The sequence below is a fragment of the Thalia democratica genome, chromosome 3 (assembly GCF_965202585.1).
Source record: "Thalia democratica chromosome 3, ktThaDemo2.hap1.1, whole genome shotgun sequence".
NCBI lineage: Eukaryota > Metazoa > Chordata > Thaliacea > Salpida > Salpidae > Thalia > Thalia democratica.
In genome coordinates this window covers 94,442,251-94,468,914 of record NC_139167.1, presented here as the reverse complement: position 1 = coordinate 94,468,914, position 26,664 = coordinate 94,442,251, and positions in this window count along the sequence as shown.

Here is a 26,664-nt window from a genome sequence, read left to right as displayed (position 1 = left end):
TACCCGAACTTTAGCTTTAATTTATTGACTTTCATTAATTACGTTTAAATGGCTATTTATTTTTGTATGATTTTAAGTATTCGCAGTTTAAAAATAAATTAAAAATGTAATTGACATAAACAAACTTTAATAAAAATTAAGCTTTTTTAAGTTATTTCGTACATAATTTTTTAACGGAGGATAAATTTTTACGTAACCAGTATAATATGACTATTACAATTAATACTATGTGTTTTGGCAAAAATTTATCCGTTTTCATTAATTTTTGAATTTTTTTAACTTTTATCTAGTTAGTTCCTTTTGGATAAACACAAAAAAAAATAACTTTTATTTTTTTGAATGAATCAAAACAATTAAAACTAAATCACCTTGATTTTGCAGAATATTTTCTGGATCAATTAAATAAAAACTCGATGTTTGATAGTTAAACTTATATATATTAAAAACTGTTTATATTTAGTAACAGTCTAAAAAAACCCTATTTTAATTTTTTTTAAACATTAAATCTTAAAAAGTTTCTGATTTTATTTTTTTTTAATTTAATGACTGACTATTTAAAAAAAATTTTGAAAACTTTTTGATTTCAATACTTTGAAAAGTTTCAATTGTACTGGCTTTAACTTAAAACCTAAGTATAATAAAATAGACGATGTCAAAAATTTCTACAAAATTAATTGTTTACTTAAAATTCATGAAATCGTTAGAGTTATATTAATAAGGCCAAAAACAATTTAAATATATACTTACTTTACGAATGTAACGCTAGTTGTAGTAATAAAGGCGTACTACTTAATTTTATACCAACATTAAAGATAAAAATGTATAATTTATAACTAAACTTTTTTTTATAAATACTAGAAAAAATATAAGCTTGACTAGAAATACGATATTTTATAAATTTTTTATCATTCTGGATATGTTACTTAACAGTATTTTAATTGATTATATTTAATTTATGTTAAAAAAAAATTGTTTGTTTTACCTCATATACATTATATAAAACTATGCCTAATAAAAAAAATAGAAATAATCTAAAATTTTATGCATACTTTATTTTATAATGCAGGTAAAACAAACAAACATAAAACTATACAGTAAAAATACTTAATGTACTCATAAACTCTCTATAATAGCTTTAATTAAAAACACTAACTATTTTGTAAATTTTTAAGGTGGTTAATTTAAAAAACTATGATAATTTTTAGTCATACTATGTACAACTTACAAACTCAAGAGATTTCTACACACCAGTTAAACTATAAACTACTCTTAATATATTATTTTTGAAATATACATACATTTGTTGGATAGGTATAATAACATCAACAGAAATTTTACTTACTACTTGGCTTAAAAATTTGATACCAGTATCTTTATTTTATATTTACTTTTTATAAATTATTATTTTAAAAGTATTTTCAATGCTTGCTAATATAGTAACAAATACAAATATTATAAGGTATAAATAATATTTTAAAGATAAGAATTCTAAAAGCTTAAAAAATTAAATTTTTACTTCTTTCATTTTAGTAGAAGCGTTTATAAACTATAAAAAATAATCAATTAATTTTCAGCCGTTATTCTGCTTGAAGTCTAAGCAAAGTAAATCATGAATTGTTCTAAAAATTTTGAAGTTGGAAATATTATCATATAATTTATTGTTGTAATACAACACTTTTACAATTCGAGTCAAAACATGTACAAAAAGTTTTCATTTAAGTCACTTTTTTAGGGCAATAAAAAAATATATAACAATAAACAAAAAGTAAAATAAATTATAAATTTAAAGCATGGAAATTTAAATCAATAGAAATAAAAATTAATAAAAAAAAAACAATACATTTTTTTATCTTTTTTTTCTATATCTATGTTGCGTTAGTTAAGCTTTTATAGGTTTTTATAAACATTGGATAAACATTTTTTAAACTGTACTTTTCATAACAACAGTTAAATTTAATTTATAATAATACATACAAGAATTTGTTATTACAAAAACGTTCTAAACAGCATTAAAATTACTTTGATTTTTTAATTTATACTATATGATAAAGCTAGTTTAAGAACTAAGGCAAATTGTTGTCTTATAATCTATATTTTCACTACAAAATTATACTAAGCAGGTTGTTAATTTTTTACTGACGTTATTTTCAATATTCCACTATTGCGGAACAGTAATTGTAAGTATTATTCATCATTATATAATTATGTATCAATCGCAAATAGTAACTATAACTACCTACTAGTCTAATATGTTAATGTTAAACCATGAGTGGCAAAATATGATACTTTCCAAAAGTAAACTTAATTGCTTTTAATGTTACTAAATGCTTTTGTCTTTTAATTATCTTTTCATTACTTAATGATTACTTAGTTCCTTTATAAGTTAGTTAAATCATATTTCTTGTTAGCTTTGTACACAACCTCAACTGATGAGAAATGCTTGAAATATATATCTAATTTCACTGAAATTGTGTGTCTTGTGTATCTTATTGTACAACTACTAATCACTTATGTTCAAAATTAGGTTAAAACACTCGAAACACGATTTAAATTTGTACAAATACATATATATATATATATATAGAATTAAGTTATTTAAATTAATAAAATAAAATTTTTCACACTGAGCCAACCTTAAGGGCTTAATAAAAAAAAGGTTTATTTAAAGATGTAAAACTCAAAGGAGTCGAGTTTCGTGCCTATGCACTCATCAGCTTCAAAACAAGTTTAAAAAATTTCATTACTTGAACCATAAAAATGCACTAGTGAACTTGCATACAGTTTTTTTTTAAATAATATAGGTCTAATTTTTAGTTTCTGAGTCTTGTCATCAACAATCCCATAATTTTATTCTGAAAGAATGATTGTGTGACACTTTAAATTAAAATAATTAACATTAAATTGAAAAAATAGTTGAAATATATAAAAGATATATTCATTCACAACGTTACCAGTGTTACCATCACAACGTTACCAGTGTTACCATCACATTAATCACCGCCGCGCAACGCCGTAAATATAGACGTGAATTGGCAATTGAGACAATCAAACTTGTGTCATTTTACTTAAAAGCGAACTGCTCCAACCTATTGAGCTAATAACCTGTCACTTATTATAGATAGCTTTAAATATTTTTTTGACTTAATTTGTTTAACTATTTTCAATAAAGCAGCAGAAAAAGAAAGTTGGCAACTTCGCAACAGGCAATGTTAAAAGATAAATTAATGTTATTGTCGTGTAAGACCAATAATGCACACAACTACTTTATAGCTTTGCAGTTCTTAAAAAGAAAATGTTGAGTATGTAAAAGCATGATGCATCGTCGTAACAAAGGTAAAAGCATTTGAATGAGTCAATAACAAAAGAACATATTTCTGAACCTAAAAGGAACTTATGGCACTTTTTGTTGATAACACTTTTTAAGGCTGTGTTGAAACATTTTGTATGCCTCCAAGTTATTATCAAAAATAAGTCAATTTAAAGATACTTCGAAATCTTGCTTCTGAGTGGGACATTTAGGTACTATAATATATTTAATTCCTGGTAAAGCCCCACTCATAGGCAAGATACAAAGTGAATTCACAATTGAATGACTACTGTGACATTCGCTTGACCAGCGAGGCGCTTTAACTAATTAAGCTAAACTAGTTGAGATTAATTTGATGATACTTTGTATTACTTGACTTGTTTAGTTTAACTAGTTATTACAGTTTAAGCAGAGCAAAGACGTGATAAAGTTTTCAAATAACAAGGGTAAAATTTTTTTTAGTCCATAATATTTATATGTTGGTACAAAGTAGGCTAAAGTAAATATTTACAATTTGGCTTTTTATTTATATATAAGTAGCAATAGTTATTTTTTACTATATAACCTATATCACTATAACTTTTCTAAAATTGTACTAGATTTTAAAAATTGTTCTATACTCATTTTGTTTAGGTTTTTTTTTCCTTTCTAAAAATTAATATTATATTGTTAATAAAAAAACATTTTTACAAACGAAATACAAGCTTAAATAAACTTTCTAAACCAGATGTCGTCTATATTGTTCATTTTAGTAATAAGTTAACTTATTATAAAAGAATATTTTTACGCTTGGACAATTCACACGGCTCTAAATTTTTTGGAAGTCAAAGAAAAATTTTTTGTTTTGAACGTTTTATCTAATTTTAACACGTTGAGAAGTCTAAAAATATTTTAAAAGTAGTTTTAAAATTTCAACTGTAGGAAAGATTTAGAAAATATTTTTTTATTAAATTTCAATTGACGTTTGCTTATTTAATATTTATTGTGATAATAAAGTCTTAAACTAAAATAATTTTTGACTAATCTGATTTATAGTTAATTGACGTTGAAAGTATAAATATACATATTTTAGAACAAATTAAAAAAATAATGTAAGTAGAATGAGTAAAATAACTAAATCAGCAAATGTAAACAATTTGAATTTGTTAATCAAGAGTATTTTTAAAACTAGAACAAAGCTTTCAGTAATAATTTCTAGCTGGTTATAGTTTTGTTTTTATAGTGATTCTTCTTTAAATAACGAATAGTTTTTACCTACTATTAGTTAGAGTATTACTTTTTTACGAATTGTTTAGTCTAGTTACTAATTAATTTAATATTAATAAATATTTATCAAGTATGGCCAATTTACATGGCTCTAAATTTCTATAAAATAAAAAGAAGAATTAATTTAGATTTTAATAAATATGAACAGAACTTGCAAACTAGAAGTTGTCGTGAACATATTAATGACGTCATTAAATACGTTAAAATAATATATATATACTTTTTACTGTAGCTAAAAGTTTTTAAAACATATTTTCTACTTTATTTAGTTTGAATTTTTTTTTGTAACTATGAGTATATCCTTAAATTTAAATAAACTGGTATTTACTTTGAAGTTTTAGAGTAGTACAAAGATAATAAAAAAATCCATTTTAAGGAAACAACAAAAATAATTTTATGAGAGCTTTGAATTAAACTTCGTGTTGAAGAACGAAAAAAAGTGTTTTTTACCTTGAAATAGTTACTCAAACATAATATTTAAAACTTATTGTGAAAAAATATCTGTTTTGCTTGTTAACTTATGCTAGTGTGAGTTATAGTTTACTGATTGTAATAAAATAAAAAAATAGTTAAGTTTTAAATAATTGTATAGAAAATAACTATTTTTTTCTGAAGCATGAGAAACATATTCATAACAATAAATGTCTACATATAAAATTAGGAAACCAAAAATAATTTTTGATTTAAATCAAAGCTTAAATTTTTTTAAACTTTAATAAAACAAAAATGTTTAAAAACATTTACAGGTTTTTCTTTTAAATTGATTCTCAAATAACAAAATTTCAACTAATACAACAGCGTGTATCAACTAAAAAATGATAATCTTAGTTATAACTGCGTAAATTATCGATATTCAGCTGCATTTATTAAATATATAAACAAAAAACCTTATATCAAATGTTTTCATACAAATGTGTAAGAATGTTGAATTTAAATTTAAAACAATAACTAATGTGACATCCCATAATATACTTCAGGACTCAAAATTTGTTAAATATTGTTTAGATAATACTTTTTACTATTTGAACCATAAAAATGCACTAGTAAACTTGCATACAGATTTTTCTAAATAATATAGGTCTAATTTTCAGTTTCTGAGTTTTGTCAACAACCATCCCTTAATTTTTTTTTGAAAAAATGATTTGTGACACTTCACATTAAAATAATTAACATTAAATGGTAAAAAATAGTTGATCATATAAAAGATACATTCCATCACAACGTTACCAGTGTTACAATCACAACATTAATCGCCGCCGCGCAACGCCGTAAATATAGACGTGAATTGGCAATTGAGACAATTAAACTTCTGTCATTTTACTTAAAAGCGAACTGCTCTAACCTATGGAGCTAATAACATGTCACTTATTATAGATAGCTTTATATATTTATTTGACTTAAATTTTCTAACTAGTTTTTATGAAGCAAGCAGAAAAAGAAAGTTAGCAACTTCGCAACAGGCAATGTTAAAATATAAATTAATGTTATTGACGTGACCAATAATGCACACAACTACTTACTAGCTTTGCAGCTACAATAAAGAAATTTTTGAGTTAGTAAAAGCATGATGCATTGTCTATGTTTTGAATGAGTCAAAAACAAAGGTCGTACAAAAAATACAGAATGCACGAAAAAATCCTTCAGTAAACGCAACTTTTAGGTATGTATTTCTGAACCTAAAAAAACTTATGGTACTTTTTAGGTACGCACTTTTTGTAAATAACACACTTTTAGGCTGTGTTAAAACATTATCTATGCCTTTAAGTTATAATCAAAAAAGATTCAACTAAAAGATACTTTAAAACCTTGCTTTTGAGTGGGACACTTAGGAACTATAATATATTTAAATCCTGGTAAAGCCCTACTCATAAGAAAGATAGAATGACTACTGCGACATTTGCTTGACCAGCGAGCCGCTATAACCAATTAAGCTAACCTGTCACTTGTTGTGATTAATTTGATGATACTTTGAATTGCTTGACTTGTTTGCTTTACCTAGTTATCACGGTATTAGCAGAGCAAAGACGTGACAATATTTTCTAAATAAACAATGTTAAAATGTTTATTAGTCCATAATATTAATATGTTGGTACAAAATAGGCTAGGTTTAATATTTATAACTTTGCTTTTTATTTATATTCAAATAGCAATTGGTATTTTTTACTATATAACCTATATCACTATAACTTTTCTAAAACTATATTCGGATTTTTAAAATTGTACTAAATAGATTCTGTTTAGGTTTTTTGCCTTTCTAAAAAAATAAAATTTAAATAATAAAACATTTTTACAAAAAATTTACAAGCTTAAATCAAATATCTAAACACAAAGTCATCTATATTGTTCAGTTTAGTAATTAGTTAACTTTATAGAAAAGATTATTTTTTCACGCATGGCCAATACACACGGCTTTAAATTTTATGAAAGTCAATAAAACAAGTTTTGTTTTGAAGTTTTTATAAATAATATTAAATTTTGGTAGCAAAACATCATTTCGAACACGTCTAAAAATATTTTAAAAGTAATTTATAAAACTTTAAACTGTAGGTAAGAGTTTAAACAAAGTTTTTTTTTAACATTTGTTTACATACAGTAAAGTAAAAGAAAATTACTTTTAAGCGTAATAGCGGTATAGAGATAAAAATAAACGTTAGGCCGATATTATCATAAGAACTTTAAACTTAATTTTCGTGTTGAAGGACTATAGTAAATGTTTCACCCTAAAAAGGTTACTCACATATTGTTATTAATATTTATTGTGATAAAAAAGTCTTAAACTAAAATTTTTTTTGAGTAAATTGATGTATAGTTAATTGACGTTGAAAAATATGAGTAAAATATATAAAACAGCATATGTAAAAAATAATAAGTTGTGAATCAAGAGTATTTTTAGACTAAAACAAAGCTTACAGTAATATATTTAGCTAGTTATAGCTTTGTCTTTATAGTGATTCTTTTTTTAAATAATGAATAGCTTTTACCTACTATTAGTTAGAGTATTACTTTTTTACGAACTGCTTAGTTTAGTTACTAATTAAGTTAATATTAATAAATATTTATCAAGTATGGCCATTTTACATAGCTCTAAATTTCAATGAAAACAAAAGAGGAATAACCTTTAATTTTTAATAAATATGAACAGAATTTGTAACAATAAGTTGTTGTGAACACATTAATGACGTCATTAAAAACATTAGAGTAATTTATATTCTTTTTACTGTAGCTAAAAGTTATTAAAACAAATTTTCTGTTTTACTTACTTTAAAATTATTTGTAACTATGAGTATATTCCTTAAATCAAAATAAACTGGTATTCACTTAAAAGTTTAGAGTAGTATAAAGATAAAAATCCACTTTAAGGAAACAACAAAAACAATAATACAAGAGCTTTAAATTAAACAAAAATAGTGTTGAAGAACAAAAATAAGTTTTTTACACCTTGAATTAGTTAATCTACCTTGAATTAGTTACTCATGCATAATTATTAAAATTTATTGTGAAAAAGAATATCTATTTTGCTTATTCATTTATGCTCGTGTGAGTTATAGTTAACTGAATGTAATAAAATAGAAAAATACTTAATTTTAAAATAATCACATAAAAAATAAATATCTTTTACTGAAGCATGAGCAAAAGTAAATAACAACAAATGTCCATGTATAAAATTAGGAAACCAGTAATAACTTTTGATTTAAATCAAAGCTTACAACTTAATTTTTAAAAGTAAAAGTTTCTAAATATTTACAGGTTTTTCTTTTAACTTGTTTTTTAAATAACGAAATCTCAACTACTACAACAGTCTGTATCAATCAAAAATTGATTATCTTAGATAAACCTGCGTTAAAACACACAAAATTATCGATATTCAGCTACATTTATTAAATATATAAATAGAAAATCCTTATTTAACTACTATCATACAAATCTGTAAGAATGTTAAATTTAAATGTAAATATTGAAATAAAACTATTGCGATCCCGATTGCATTTGCGATTTTAAGTATGTTAATTATAAAAAAAAACTTAAAAGACATTTTTAGAGAAAAACGATGCAAAGTGAAAAATGCAAAAAAAAACATCAAACTTTTAAATGGGCCCCACTACAAAATTAAAACCCCAATTCAATAAAATATGTTGTGAAAAGCTAAGCAAAAGAAAGTTTTTTAGAATTAAAAAAAAGTTTCAAGTTAGCTTTAAAAAAATTGAAAATAACAGGTTCTCAAGTTTGGTTAAAAAATTATATATACGAAAAACGCTATTCGATTCAAAGTAAAGTTTGTATAATTTTAACATAGTTTAACTTAGTTAAATATAGTTTAAGTTTACGTTTAATTTCATTCTTAGTCTTACAAAGAATTTACAATGCTAGTTATTTTTTTTACGTGAGTATTAATGTCAGTGACATATTCTTGAATAATGACAGGGAGTCATTAGTTTCTATTTAGGAAACTCGTTTTAAAACTATATTTAAAAAAAAAAGTTTTTTTTATTTAACAAAAAATCTACAAATTTATTAGTATTGCTTATATTGCCTAAAGTACCTTCAAATTCTTCTTAAGTAGGCAATTAGAACAATTAGAGTTTGATGATTAACTACTTGATAACAATGATGATTAACTACTTGCAATAAAACTTAAAATACATTGCCTTGATTATGACTTATCTATTTTTACAGGTAGCAAATAGAACTTAAAAGTATTTTTATTAACGCAGCTTGCTTAATATCCTATATTTGATCAAAATTTATTCTTTATTACTTCTTAAGGGTTTGTGTGATTTCTCAAATGACGTCATTGAAAGTTTGAAAATGAAAAATTTAAAAATTTTGACATAATACTTTATCTTATTAATAGAAGCAAAAAAAAGGAATTATTTCAATCAATAAAGTAGTAATTTTCATTCCCGCACTTATAGCCATAAATAAATATAACTTATCTAATTCTAAATGATACTTAAAGCTACTTTTTATGATTTTTGTATAAACTAGACATGACAATAAGTGGTTATATTTTATAGAAATAACATAAAGTTGTACACATAAAAACTACATAAAGGACTATGCAAAATGTATTATTCAGGCGCACTGATGACCTTCTTTTAACTTGCTAAGTAATATTAAGGATAGGTGGTGGTACATATGATAGACTTATAAATCAAGGCTTAAATATATATGTACAAAAGAAAAGAAAGGCTGCCTCCATAATCAAAACATGTATTTTTAAGAACAAAAACCACTAAATAATAACAAAAAAACAACGACAAAGTAAACCCAAAAACAAGAACAAACAAAGCAAAAATAAGTTAACTTCTACATAAGTTGTTTTTAAAATAGGCTTACTAAAATTATTCAATTTTAGTTGAAACGTCACAATGTCTTTTTTGTGTGATTCATTAAAATCTTACTTTGTTCTTTATTTCGTTCTGAGGAGATGCACAAAGCATTGAAACTAAGTAAACGATTAGAAAATCAGTTGTTTTTTTATATTATAAATATGTACATACATTTTGTACGGGGACGATGGTCTAGCTGTACTTCCCAATTCTTCTGGCTTTAAAGTTAAAAGGCTAAAAAAACAAACGCACGCCTTCTTCAAGTCTATGGGGTTACGAGTCTATGTTGTATCACCAATGTTGACGACTGACTAGATGTGAAGCTCAACTTGCATGATCTCTCCTATATGCCTTATAAAAAGAAAAACGCAAAATTATGTTCAAAATAAATGTTCTAGCCACACAAAAACATTATAAACCAAATACCAAAAAGATAAAGCAAGGAAAAATCTTTTTAAAGTCAAAGCAAGATTAACAATAAAAAAATACGGTCACAAAGATAAACTTAATTATGAAACAACGAAGCAAAAAACTAAAACAACCAAAAAAATTAAAAGAAAGCGAAATAAAACTTGTGTAATCCCCCATTCTGTACTTCAGTCAAAAACAAATATCGGCAGAGAATTTATAAAACTAGTAAAAAAAACATTTCAACAAAAATAAACCATTATCAAAGATCTTAAACAAACATAATATGCGAATTAGTTATTCATGCATGGCGAATTTGTACCAGTGTATACCAGTATTTTTAAAATCTTACTTTTTCAATAAATTATACATATATATTTAAATAATTACCAATGCAAAAGTTTATTTATTAATTCTAATATAACTAAAATGGTTACAACTTAATACTTTACGAGTTATTGACTTTCAAATTAAAATGGTGGTTAATCTATTACATCAAAAAAAGTTTAAGAATTTTAGTCAATATAAAGAATATGAAACAACACTAAACGAGTTTAACTTAGTTGCAACTGTGGAGCAAGTAAAAATCAGCTTTTTGCTAAAAGGCTATTATCTTTACAAATCCAAAGCAATAGATAGTTTACTTATTTAAAATTTTCTTAACCCATAGCAAAGCTGATTTAAATTTAATAAACCTATGACTTGTAAAACTTACCTAACAGCTGTATTTTCTTAGTTAGAGGAATTCAATCAATAAACAGCTTCTTTTGAAGTTACCGTATGATAATGATGATTTATTTTCAAAACATGCAATTTATCTTTTTGATTATATTTTCAACATTACCCTTTTCTCGTAACTAAAGACAAGGACATTTTACGGTTGGTCCTTATGATCAAAAGTTTAGTTAGATCTTGCTATGAAGACTGGCTTTTTATATGTTCAGTAAAATATGTGTTGGTGAACAACAACAGAAAAAATTTCAGTATTAGTTTTTACCATTTCAAAACTAAAAAACAAAGATCTTGTTATCATTATCTTAACACGTAGTTTTAATATATTATTTATAAACTTAACAATTTGTTGTTATTTTTACAGATAAGTATTTTTACAAAACAGTTTATAAGTAGTCGAAATACGACTGAAAAATAATATTACTCTAAACAAATTATAATTTACTTATAAATGTTCAGCAAGTGCATTAAGCATGTTGCAAAAAAATCTGTCAAAGTTTCGTACAAATCCAAAAGAGTTATCAATTAACAAATTTATTTTTTTATTACAAAGTAAATTTGATTTACTGAAATAGATTTATTATTTATAGTAGGTATTTTCAGAACTGATCTAACCTAGATGTAAAGTAAATTAGCTAAGTTGACTCAATTTAATCAATGAATAGCTCTTTATATGTGTGTTTGAATTTGGTAAAGATAAATTATACACAATTATACACTTTACTACAATTTAGACTCTAGGTATTTGACTTAATTTTCTTTTAAAACAGGGACGTCGTACAGTTGGTCGTTTAGTATATAAACAGTATAGTTTAATAAATAACTGTTTATTACTATAAAGACTGGCTATTGTATATGGTTAGTAAAATATATTGGTGTTAATTAAGAGGTCAGTTGGAGAAGATTTTTTGTTAATGGTTAGAATTTTACATTTGCTAGGATTTAAGTTTAGTTTTCTTGTTTTTAACCATATGTAAATATTATCTAAAGATAGTTGTAATAAAGTATTTGACTGACCAAAAATTTGGCATCATCTGCAAATAAGCCTAACTCACTTTTAATATCAATGTTTGAACAAATATCAATAATATAAATTAAAAAGAGAAGGGGACCAACTACACCATAATAAAGTATTTGACTGACCAAAAATTTGGCATCATCTGCAAATAAGCTTAACTCACTTTTAATATCAATGTTTGAACAAATATCAATAATATAAATTAAAAAGAGAAGGGGACCAACTACACCACCTTGTGGTACTCCACTGTAGATTGTTTAAGAGTCAGAAAGCGTATTATTGATGAGCACTGTTTGTGATCTAATATTTAAAAAGTTATCAAACCAATCAATTAAGCTTTCATGTAGCCCATACTGATTTAAATCTTTTAATAATCTTTTGTGTGATACTGAGTCAAAGGCTTTTTGAATATCCGTATAAACTACTTTAGTAAAATCATTTTTGAGAAAAGGAAGTAACCAAGAATGTAAGCATGTTAACAGTTGAATTGTTGATGAGCGGTTTTGGACAGAACCAAACTGTTTGTTAGTTATAAATTGTTATCAAATGGGTGATTGAGAATTTTTACAGATACAATATGTTCATAAATTCTTGAAAAGCCACTCGTTAGAGATATTGGTCTGTAGTTTAACGCATCGTGTATATTACCTTTCTTGTGCACAGGAATAATAAAAGATGTTTTCCATTATTTAGGAACATCAGATAGTTCTAGAGAACAATTAAATATTAATGATAGTGGAAAAATTATTGATTGGATAACATGCTTGATATAATAGGGTGAAATGTTTTCTGGCGTTCTTATAATTTTATCCTTTAAGTGGTTAAATGTTGAACTTATAATGTCTTCATAAGTTATTGAAAATTTTGCATTTTTCAACAATTCTTTTGGGGTAGCTTAAAAAACTGGTAAATCTCGTTTTTTTTTAAAACTTCTTTAAATTTATGTTAAAAAGTGTGGCTATTTCAAAATCTGAGGTTACTGTTTTGTTTTTATCATTATCATATAAGAGATGTATGGAATTATGTAACTTAAGTTCACGTAGCTAGAAAACTTTTTTAAATTTGAGTTTTTGCAGAGTTTGTTTTCATATTCAAAGTTGTATTTTTTAACAGCTAATAGATATTCTTTAGACTGTTTTTGTATTTATCAAAAGTGATTTATTTGTCTTACTTTTTTTTGTATAGATTAGCTTTTTTTTTAAATAATTTTTTAATATGAGATGAATATTTTTTACTTTTGTTGTTTTTAGTATAAATGTTTTAAGAACAAATTGGAACAAAACGTTTGAAGAGATTTCGATTAAGCTAATGAATTGATCGTAGAAATGCTGGAGATTTTCTGAATTTTTAAATAAAGAGGTCCAATTACTTTTTGACAGGAAATCATTACTGCTTTCAAAATCTGCTTTTTTATAGTCATATGAGACTTTTTTAGCAATAGGTACTATTTTTTTTTCAATTTTAATTTTTAGTGAAAGCAAGTTATGGTCACAAGTGTTTGTTAATGGAAAATTAGTCGAGTGTGATATGATTCTATCTAGACCAAGATGATTGCAAATTATGAGATCGAGAATATAACCATTCTTATGGGTTGGATTTTCAATTACTCGGGTTGAAAAATTGTCTGTACAAAGATTAAGTAAACACTCATGGGGTTTATTGAAATCTGTGCTAGGAATTCTCCAACCTATGTTTGGCATATTAAAATCACCAAGAACATAAAAAGAACACTCATTAGGAAAAACCGTTTTAATCATTTTAATTACATTTTGAACAGTCAGTGCGCATCTCGCAGACAGTGGAGGAAGGTAAACACAACAAAATCTTAATTTTTTTTTTTAATTACATCTACACATAGGTATTCAAAATTGATGTTGCTAGTAGAAATAGAATCGTTTTTAACTTTAATAACTTTAAGCGAATTTTTTGAAAAGGATAGCAACACCTCCACCCCTACTAGACCTATCACTTCGGTAAGTGTTATAGTTAAAAGAACAGACTGTGGCATCTTTGACCTTATTAGTCAACCATGTTTCAGTCAAAAAAAAATCAATGTTATTCAAATTTATAAAGTTCTCTAAAATATAACATTTATTTAAAACAGATCTTATACTAGTGTAAGAAACTTTTAAATAGTTGTTGTTACAATTTATATAGGAAAACTTGTTAATGTTAAAATTAATTCTATCACTTAATAAATTTATACCCGTTGACTCACAATTTCCCCCACTAATCCCAGATGTCCTGGGATCGGTAACGAGAGGGCTGTCTTTTTAGTTCAACTAACTTGTTGTTCCTTATAACATATTTTATGTTCAATTTTTTATCATCAGCGATGGCCTGCTTTATTTTAACTTCTTTTCTCAATGTTCTGAAAGCTTCAATTTCCAAGAAAGTTCTGTCAGGGTTGATGTAGATTTTTGATTCAATTTCACTATTAAACATTTTCAAATCTCTCAATCTTAACAGTCTGTGTTTGGATGCTAAATTGTTTAATTTGACTATAATTGGTCTGTTATCTGCAATTTTGTTATCTGCAATTTTACCAACTCGATAAAGTGACTTAAACTTTTCTTTTTTCATTTTATTTTCTCCTAATACTTGTTGATTAATTTTTAAATCATTTTTGCAATATTCTGGTCCACTATGAGTTGGATTTTTACTTTCTGGAATATTAAATTTTATTACATTTAAAGCCTTTTTTTCTTTCAGTTTTTTGTTCATTTTCAGCCCCTGTTTTTTTTTTTTTGCTACTAAATTTAAACTGTAGCTAAGTATTTCTAACCTAAAGCTGAAGTTATAGTTAACTATATATTTAGAAAAGTATTAAGCGTTAGTCGCATATTAATTGTGACGTAATAGGACAAAATATATTGAATTGTGAAAATCTAAAAATGTCTATTAGTCTTGGAGAACCTGGTTAATCTAAATAGGTTAAAAAGTATTAATTTTAAGCAAATATTAGTCAATTTTGTGGAAATAAAGCTTTCTTTCGATCTTAAAAGTATCATAATTTTTAAAAAATCAAAAACTTAGACATTTTAAAATACTCATTAAATTTAAATCATTTAGAAGTATTTTATGAGCTAACTTTTATTTTTTACTACATTAATTATAAAATATCAATGTGTTATTTTAGATAATATCAGTAAGTAGCTTTTTATTTTAAAGTTAAAGAAAACAGTGTTAGTTATTTAACTCATTTTTATATATGTTATGTTTCGTTTTAGAATTAGTTGGATGTAAAGTATTTCTAAAGTTGAAACTTGAGAACAAATCAGATGAATTTTTTAAAACAGTGTTAAAGCAAAAGTTTTTAATTTACAAGTTGTACATAGTACAACTGTAAAAAAATCTCATTGTTTTATCAGTTATTATCTAAACTTTGAAAATGTTGCTGTTTTACGTATCAATGCTTTAACCTGACGTTTAATGAATTTGCAACTATTTTGGATATTATACTAATTTAAACTTATTATGAACAACTTAAAAACAGTTTGATCAAAAAATCTTGCTTGTAATTAAAATAAAAACTATTATTAATTGTTATATATTTAATTTGTTAAAAATACACTATTATAATTTTAGAATCTTATTTTAATAATCTTACAAAGAAAAAAATCACTCAGATATTTATTGTGTTTTTTTTCCTTGAAACATAGCAACTCACTAGAATAATGAATTTTGCTGTTTAAAGTTATTTATGAAATCATTATTTAATACAAGGCAACATTTTTGTAATAATTCTAGTAATGTGACTTCTGGAACAACAGAAGTGACGTTACTAAATAGAATTTTTTTTAAATGAATAAATGGATTAGTTTTAAAACTGTCAAACCTTTAAGAGTTTTAGTTAATAAGTTGTATACAGTACATCAAAAAGTAATTGCTTTTTCTTAAATTTAGTACTTTTAGACTACATGTTATGAAAGGTTAACTTTTTTAAACAGTCTATTTATATACTAAATATAAAAAGGTGATTTAAAAAACTTATGAAACTCATAATTTAAATTTTTTTTAATTTATTAAGTTTAAAATGTTAATAGAAATTAGAAACTCTAATAATATAACGTTCAGTCTTAGATTTACTTATAATCACTACAAACAAAGAATATTTGTTACTTAACTGAACATATTAACTTGAACTAATATAAAACAGTAAATATACTTTATATTTTACTACATGTGTATTTTACGTTTTCATTACAATATCTATTTAATATTTAAAGTGATTTTAAAAGACTTTTTTTAGCAAAAAACTACATTCAATGTTTTTTTTTAATAACTTTTACTGACATTTGATAAGTTATTTTTAAATTGTTACTCAAACAAAGATTTTTTATAAACTTAATAAATAGTAATATAAAACTACTTTAAAATTAAAATTTTAATAATAATTACGATCTATAATATATATTTTTTATCATTTAAAGATAGTTAATAATTTTATAAACTTCAAAAATAACTAAATAAAACTTATTGAAAAATTATTTATGCTAAAACTAAGGCATAAATGCAAATCTTTTTGCCTCTCACTTTAATAGTAAAAAGAAAAGAACAATAAGTTAAATAAATTCTATTTGTATGTATATTAAGGTTTCTAATACTCTCAATATTTAAACTGATTAGTACGAAAAGTACAACTCGTGACAAGTACGATTAGTGAAAAACAATAACATATACAAAAATAAACAACTTGAATAAAAACCGAAATTTCACATTAAAAAAATGTTTAGACTTATATAATTAAATTAAAATATCTTTAAGTTATTATTAAATATTTGCCTGATGGTGCAGGGATTCTGTTTATGGTTTTAGAATCTGTAAAAGTTGAAAAAAAAAAATCAAAAATCAACTTTGTGGCCAACAGATATACAAAAATTAAATAACTTAGATAAAATATTAAAACAACATCAAATTAAAAAAGAATAACTTGCCAGGTGGTGAAGTAGATCTTGATCTAAAAAGATATTAATGATTTTGAAACCTCTCTGAATTGAACTTTTCAAGATTTAGAAGCTTCACACAACATTATTATATACAATTAACTAAATAAAATATAACTTTAGTGATTATATTGGACATTTTTAAAGTAAAATTGTTTTTACTAGTTGAAAACAATAATTAATCAAAAGTTATTTAGACTAAGTAACATTTTTAGTAGAAACTAAGAGCATCTTAGTAAAATGTTTCCCAGAAAAAAAAAAACTTTAAAACTTTTACCTATTATGATGTCACTACTAAACTTTTATTTAAAATTCATTTCAGCTGGTCAAAAACGAGCATTTTTTGTTAAGAAAACTTAACAATCTTTCAGTGTTATAAATTCAAGATTAATTAGTCACAGTTTATCAAATAATCAAAACAAAGTCATTAAACGACGTTTTTAGTGATATTTTAAGAATCTTTTTTTCTATTTATTTTCAGGGGGTTGACATGAAACAGGAAAACAGTTGGACACAGGCCTGTTGGAAACTACTTATCAGCTTAAATTTTACTTCAATCAATATGACTGAGTTGTAGCATTGGATTGTGGTACACACAACTTATTAGTTCAACCTATCATAATTAAATAATACCTTATTTAATTACTATCTAATAGATACAAAATTCTTTTTAAGACTACTTTATATAGTCAAACAAGACAGTTTGGAGTGATTAGTCTATTATATAAAGAACCACAAAACAATGCAAACAAGATATTAAAAATAAAAATTAATATGATAAACACTTTAAGAGCTAATAGCTATTTAAATCTATTTCAAAAGACTTAAAACAACAAACTAAAAGTTAAATAAAACTTTTAATATGCAATAAACTGTAAAGCCTTAATAAACTATGAAGCATGTAAATCTTGCTCAAGTATTTAAACAACTAAACACCAGTTGAAATATTCACTTTAACACAAAAAATACTTACAATGATCATTAACAAAACAAGTTTAATATATGTTGTTGCTTCCAGCTGCACGACAAACCTACTGACTCACTGCTTACATTAAAATTGCCTGTAGCATTTTGTTGCATCAGCATTTAGTTTGAAACATTTCGTCAGATGATTCTCATTGGCTCGTGCATTCAATTGAATTAACTTTAAATACTTTCTAAGATCACACTTTCTAAGTACACAGCTTTTGTTCTATAAGCAGCGAATTCAATTCTAATTAGTTTTAATTAGCTGCTTCCATTTCAGTTCTTCCATAATATTTCTTTTCAACATTTGATTATATAGTACAAAATAATTTACGTTTCAACTTTAACTTGAGTATAAACTTTTATTTAGTATACTGGTTCGCATTTATAAAAAATAAAGCTTTTCTTTAAAAAATACTTTTTACATGAAGTATTTTAAAATTAATTATTTTTATTAAAGCTTTCTCTGTTACAATGCAAGACAAGTTTAGTCTTAGGTAGGCAACGAGCAAGTAGAAATAAAAGAAATTTCAACATCTAAAATATACGTTAAATAAATCTCTAACTTAAAGAAAAATAACTTTTGTAATTATAAAGGCGAGAAAATTTACAAACTTTGTTTAATCTAATGCATTTTAAGAAAGCAAACAGTTAGTATATATATTTGCTATTTCTTGTTTAGTTACGTTTTCTCAACTAGTTACGCACTTTTTCTGTGGAAATAATTTACGTATACTCGAGGTGACTGTCTATTATACTCTAAACAATTTTTCAAAATAAAATGTATTAATTACATTTGGTCAGAATTATAGTTTGCGATTTTGAATATAGTTAATCTCTAAAAACATTATCTTATAATGAACTTACAAAACCTTGAAAATTCTTTAGGATTACAAAAATGACGTCATTTAAATTTTTATACGCCTAAATGATTATTCTTTCAAACAATATAAATAAGACTCAATTTTTTAGAACAAAATATATTTCATGGTTCTTTCGTCAGTTGTATACTAAGCAATAAAAATAAAGTTTCAAATCTAACTTATATAGTGGAAATGCAATCAACGTAATTAATAATAAAGCAAAGAGTAATTAACAATACATAAGTACTTCTAATTACAATGCAACTAAAAAATAATAAAACAGAGCAACATTTAATTAAACCCGAAATGTGAAAACAATTTTTAACAATTTTAAATCTTTTTAAATTATAATTACTAGCACAATCAAGGTTATTTACTAAGTATTCAGAAATAGCAGATCTTTTTGAAGCATTCATTACTCTAATAGATTTAGCTAATAATAGATTTAGTTAATAATACTCTAATAGATTATAATTTAAAAAGCTGTTTAAAAAGCTTTTAAATTCTTAACATATAAAACTTCACGTATATTTGTTAAGTCGATTTTTAGTATATTTACGAAAAACAATCGATAAAAAGTAATCAACAACAAATAATATTTATCAAAAGTTTTTTCAGCCGTAGTATTACAGCTTTTAAATTGATTAGTTTTAAATAATTTTACCTAGAATTCAAGTTAATTAAGTAAAATTACTCATTATTTATTTAATGCAACAAATCGATTGTTTGCGGGAAAAATTTGACGTTAGCAGAACATTTTAAATAAGATTCATTTTGTAGCGCACTTTATTTTACATTGGAAGTATTTTTTTTTTATTGCGTTTTATTTTTATTACAAACTACTTGATACCTAATATGATTCAGTGTAGTGCAAAATCTTTAATTTTAGCTTTTTTATCAAAAAAATCCTTTAAATAATCTCTATAAAACCCTATAATTAAACGTCTTTTCAAATTTCATTTTGTTGTCATACATCATAACTAAAACAGCTGCATTCTGTAAAAAACCTAAATGTTTTAAAAAACGGAAACACGTTTTATTATTTAGGTATTACAGCGTCGTTATATAACTAATTATTTGCAAATAAAAATATCAATAAGTACATAATTTGTATGTTATTTTAGAAATTTTATTTTAAAACATGACTTGAGGTAACCATTTGAAATAAAGAAAAAAAAATGCACAAAAAGTTTTTTAATTTTTCTATAATTTTGTAATCAAATAGTAACATAACTAAATAATTAGAAAATGATAAAAATTATTTTAAAACAAAATTTTCGTAAAAAACAAAAAAAAAATTCTTTTTGGTTTAATTTTTTTAAAAGGTTAAAAAACATCGATTTATCTATTTAAAGCCTATTCTACTCCTTTGGTTCATAGATCAATACTATTTGTAAGAGAAATAAAATACAAAAAAAATTAGTTGTACTTAACTTAAATAATGTTTAAGTTTTTTTGAATTTTTACAGATTTTTAAAGGTGAAGACGCATAAATTAATTGTTTGTAGTTTAAAACATTGACCTGTTTGATATTTTGTATTAACATGTTTATTATTTATTAAGAAACGAAATACAACCTCTTGCTAACTTTTATGTTAAATTTGTTTAGTATTACTTGTAAACTTTCTGCACTAACAATCAGGAATTTTAAAAGTAAACTGTAAATTTAGAGAACGGGTCACTTTTGCACGATCGTCACTTTTGCACGCAGGATCATACTACTACTATAATGTTGCATGATCATGATAAGCCAATAAAAGAGTAACAATTAGAAGTTTGAACTTATGTTCAAAAAATATACCATAATAATCTTCAACCGCTTCAATATTTCAATAATGAGGCTTGGCAGAGTTCTTTTTTTTTATCGGTCAGTTAAAATATGGAACAAACTACCAAATAAATTAGTTTTTTGCAAAAGTTTTAAAGAGTTTCGATTAAAGTTTAAAAAATTTATCTGAATTATAACTAAATTATAATGAAATTGGTTTTGTTGTTAAATTCGTAGTTGTATAAAAAACAACTTCATAGGTGATATAATATCTAATATAAAATATTTAACTTAATTTATAACTAAGTAATCTTTGACTTTTAAAACGTCAAACTTAATTAAAACAAATTTAGGATATGTCAAGCGCGATTTAAAACAACTTTTAAACTAGATCATAATATAAGACTTTAAATACTTAGGCCCATTTCAAAAAGTCAAACTAAAAAGTTTACTTTATAAGAATATTATGAAAGTTTTATTAGTTAAAGTACAACAAAGTTAAGCTTTAAAAACTTTTCATTTAAAATTAAAGAAAATAATAATTAATTATTTAAAAACTTTTACTCTAAGTAGAGAAATTTGAGTGATTTCTATGAATAAAATTTAAATTATACTGTGAAAAATATATTAGCTTTTAGTAATTACCATCTTCGTATGATATCGATTTAGTTGTACTAAGTAGAACTTAAAAATTAAAAAAAAAAATAGTTATATTATCTCACTTTTATAATCAGCAATCGCGCGATTTTACTTTTTACATCAGTGGATATTTTAAAAATTAAGACGTATAAAACTACCTGCTTTAAAGTGATATTGTTTTGTTACTTTTAAAACAAAGTATTTACGATTATTTTTTGTTGTACCATTACTCTCTTTTGTTTAATGGGTGGGTGTCACTTTTGCACGGAAACTCTTTTGCACAAGCAACACTTTAACACGAAGGGACACTTTTGCACGAGCGTCACTTTTGCATGAAGGGTAATTTTTGCATGAAGGGACACTTTTGCACGGCGACTTTAAAGCTAAAGACGTAAGCTGTGGTGCGATTTAAAACAGTTAACGTGGGACTGCGAGTCCAAAGACGGGAACTATAGAGCGATAGGAAGCAACTTTAATTGAGTTTATACGTTAAATTTATACGTCTTATCGATGTTGAAGCTTGTATAAGATCAATAGTTAGAAAACTCGAGCGTAGCGCACCATTTTCTATCGTTTGTTCGTGAAAGCAATAAATTGTTCAAAGTTTTTGTTTCTTATTTTATAAATAAATTAAGTTGCTATACCTACTTATACCCGTTAAAGATTGAAATAAAATAATACTGTTTTACTTACTTATTTAAAAATACGGTTAGCAATAAGGTCACCAAAAAAAATGTTAATTTTCGATTCTCGTTTGTAAATATTATTAATTTTATTCTTATAAGTACGTTTCATAGTTGTAAGTAAAATTAAAAGTCTTTATATTTAATACAGTTTAGTTATATATAGTTTTTTTTCAAGTTTTAAATTTCAAGAAACTGAAAACATCGGTTAAAAGGTTTAACAGCTGCGACTAGATTATAACCAAGTAATTACAGATGTAGTGAACACAACTTATAAACTATTTTGAAAAGTTGTTAGTCTAACTTTATAAATTTGAATGTATCTATTCTTACTAAATACTCTATCATTTGTTAACCAGCTCCAACGACGTCAATAAGAGTTCAATAAGATAAAACTTCAATGAAAAAACAAAATCATGGTATGTAGTTTCAAATAGACATAATGAACTAAATGTTTTTTCAAAAATCTTGTCTTTATTTATTATTATAACTTTTTCATAATTTTAAGTCTAATCAGTTTAACTTTTTATTAGGTTTTAGACGTTTTCCAGTGTCTTAAAATAGAAAATAATCATTTACGTCATTCAATCTAAAAAAAAACTTGGCTTAAAAAGTTTTATTGAGAGCCACATTTATATGGTCGTAGGCTGCAAGTTTTTTTTCGCGGGCTGCATTCCATTCAGAATAAAAACGTGTCATAGGGCGCAGATTTCCCCTTGCAGCAGTTTGCCGACCCCTGCTGTTAAGCTTTTAGTTTTACAAACATGTTTTAAAATTTGTTAACTTAAGTATATTTATCGAATAATTTATCGAATATTCATTTCTACCATGGCTTATGACTTATGACATTATAGTTATAATTCGATATTACAGCCTGAATACTTAATGATTTGTTTAAAGAATATTGTCGTATTTTGAAAAATTTTGTCTTATTTTGTATGTTACGTCAGAGTGCGTATTTAAGAAAAAGTGCGTATTTAAAAAAAAAGTGCGTACTCAAAACTTTCGTATACACGAGGAATATTACTGCATCAGTATGTTATTTTGTTGTGCATTTTATATTTAGGTCCAGTTAAAAACAGAAACGTAGCTTTAAGTTTTCATTTAATGAAATCAAAGCTGCAAAATCAGTAAGTGGTTGAGCGCTTTTTTTATTAGAAAAGATAATAACGTTAAACATTAGGTATAAAACATGCTACCTTTTTAAAAATTCACTTAAATAAAGAGTGTTCTTAATAAATAAGTATTATAAACGGGTAAGTATAATATTGACCAAATTAAAAAAAAAATATTACATATTAAACCAATGTAATACAATGTATTGCTCTTAAGTTTCTGTAAATAAGTTTATAATCAAAAAGTAAAGTTTATTTAAACTATAAAGAATTGTTTTTCAAGTTTAAAAAAAAACAAACTATTAAGTCATTACTTATATTGTGCTTATGTAAAAAAAAAAGTTAAATAAATATAAATAAATATAAAACAAAGAAGTATACGCAAAAAACTGTTAAAAGTGCGTAACAAAGCAGAAAAACCAAAACATTACTGCTTTACAGACTTATTGATGATAATCAGTGTTACACAAAATTTTTCAAAACAAAATTAATATATTTCATTAAGTCTTTTTAGAAAAATAAGTCTTGTTTCATAACTTATTCTTGAAATGTAAATACAAGTTTCATTTAGTTTTAGCATAGTGTCCTAGTGTTTGCTGGAAATTAACAAAAATGTTGGTAACCGCTAATTGTTATATTTAAAAAATGAGGTTTTAAATATCTAAAGTAGTTTGTATTTTTTGTAATAATTACAATATCAGATATTTTAAACTAGTTTTAAAAAAAACTGCTGTTTTAGAGAAAAAAAATAGTTTGCATAAAAAAAAATCAGTACAAGTCACTTTTTTATAAGTTTATGTAAAAATAATATCAGTTGTTACTGGTAAACATAAATTATTAATAATATTTTTGCAAAACATTAAAGCTAACGAATATTTCTTTATATTGTTATTTAATGCATATATTTTAGTCGTATTTATTACGACTTACAAAAATAAAAACTTGTACGATCTATGCAGTATACAAATAACATTATGTTTGTACTTCTAACAAGAAGCAGATCATTTTAGGTTTATTTAAATGACTTAAGTAGCTGTTGTTACTTAAACTTTCCTTAAATTTCATGACTGTCAACTTAATGAATTAAAACTATAAATTTTATAGGTATAGTTTGATATTTTTATTTTTCACTATGAAAAAGTTTTTAAGGTAAATTCTCTTTATTTTCTTTCTAATACTAAGACTCACTTATAACTCTAATTTACTAACAGTTGGTAATAAGAAAATTTTTTAAAATACCATTTAAAGTCTGATTTAAATTAAATAAATTTAAATTTAAATTAATCAGTTATGTCTTTTAGACTATAAATTGATTGTAAAATTCTTTTTTACAAGTTGCTATAAATTTAATCATGATGTGACTAGAGAAATTTCAAAACAACTTGCTAAAAAAGTTGATTATTTTCTAAACTTTATGGCAGATAGAATAAGAAAGTTTGATTTGTTTGTTATCTTAATAAAAAAAGAAACTACTTTTAATAAAAATTTAAATTTTTGATAATCAAAAAAATACTTTTTGTGTAGTGAGATTAAAACTGTAATCACAGTATGAACTGCTTGTTTATTATATAATTTTATTTATTTTTCTGTTTTTTGTTTTTTTTTAATTATTTTGTTAATATTTTTTATTCTTATTATCAATTTATTTTTATTTTATTAGCAGTTGTTTATTGCTATTTTTACAACAATTTGTTTATTCTTGAATCTTTATCACTATAAAACAGGTTTGTTAACAAAATAATAGCATTTGTCCTTTTGAAAAAATCTGTCATAAGTTTATACTACTGCGGTGCACTAACTAGTTGCGTACTGTTTGAGTATAAATTCTTATGAAGTTAATGAAGTTATAAAATTTAACTTTATGGAGTTTTTCATCAACATCGGTGCGCATTTGCAATTACGCATTGAATCAGTATACTGGGTAATTTCCCTAACTTGTCACTAATTGGTATTAGAAATTTTGTTTTACTTTTCGAATACTAGAAAAACATAGTTGTAAAAGGCAAATTAAGCAGAAAAATAAACAATAAAGGATAAAGGTATTGCATTTTTTTTTACTTCTTTTTTTTTGGGTGGCACGCATACGCCAGCGTCCCTCCCCACGCTACGCCCCTGCTACTTAGTGCTATATGTGACGTTAATTAGATCAGCAGAACAAAGTTTATTTATTATACAAACACTCTATGAAGCAATTTTTTTGCTTTTAATGTAGTTTTAGAGTTATTATATAGCTATTATCCAAGAAATTCCTCTATTTTCTGCGTGTAGTAAAAGACTAACAGTTTTTGTAAACCTTGTTCATTGCCAAAGCTAGTAAATAATATAAAGCATTTTAGCTTAAAATGTATTTAATATTTTGAGTGAAACATGATTCGCTAGGTTTTAATAATTTAGATAAAATTATCAAAGAGGGCTTCATAATTCTCAGCTTAAGTAGCTATACTAAATAAATGGAAAAATTAATTTATATTTTTTAATATTCATAACTAAGCAATTTGTATAACTCTTAAAATTATAACATATTTCTTAAAAATTAGTTAAATATAACTATTTGATTTATTTTAAGTAAATGAATTTTTTTCTTTTAATTTTATTTAGTTGTAAGCTTGTATGTAATTAACTTTTTATAACAGATCTTAATCTCCATAAAGTTTAATGAAACTAACATGTATGCCTAGAACTATAATTTAATCAATAAAATTTGAGTTGTTAATCAGTCGCAGTTATTGTGACTTTAAAATTTGTTATAGTAAAGTAGCTTTACATACATTGAAAGCACTAAATTTCAATGTATCTTGTAATTATACGTCAGTATAATAAGTAACAGAACAAAATTTTAGTAACATCTTTAGATTTTATGTAATAAGTTTTATCAATCTTTAAAAATATTGATGTTTTTTTACCTGTGACGTATGTATTCAAAAAAATTAATTTAACAAGTATGTATTGTTAGTTATAAATGTTATTATATGTCTATTGTTTTTATTAAATGTCTTAAAATAACCATAATTTAATAATAAACATTAACATGAAACTTTATTTAAAAAACACATAAAAATAAAAACAAAACGAGCCAGCACATCTGAAGAAATTATAAAAATCAAGCATTAATATATTTTATTCTAACGTCACAGTTAGACTCCTCATTTATTTAACACTTAGAATGACATATTTAAACTATTCCATCGATTTTGTATTATCACTACTTATAGAATACCTTAAGAAATTTTATTTGTCCAATGGAAGCTTGCCATTAGTACATCAAATATGTTATTTTATAGTTTTTCGACTATTATTTACCTTTGTGAAACATGACTTATTAAAGCAATGTCTGATTTTCTTATTCTGGTTTTTCAATTTGTGTTGCAGCAAAAAAATGTTGAGAATGATGGGTAAAACTTAACTTTATAGAGCAGGGATCGGCAGGTAGTTGGTGCTCGGAGGCCAAGTTTAAAGTTTCCAAAGTCTTCGCTAGCAACAGTTTTAGTTTTAGTGACCTTCAAATAATCTTTTGGTTTTAGTTTTAGTCACACTAAAGAAAGTTTTACTTTTATTTAGTTTGTTATTTTAAAAGACTTTTAGCTACAAATAAAACGTCTATTTAAGTTACACATATTTATCGA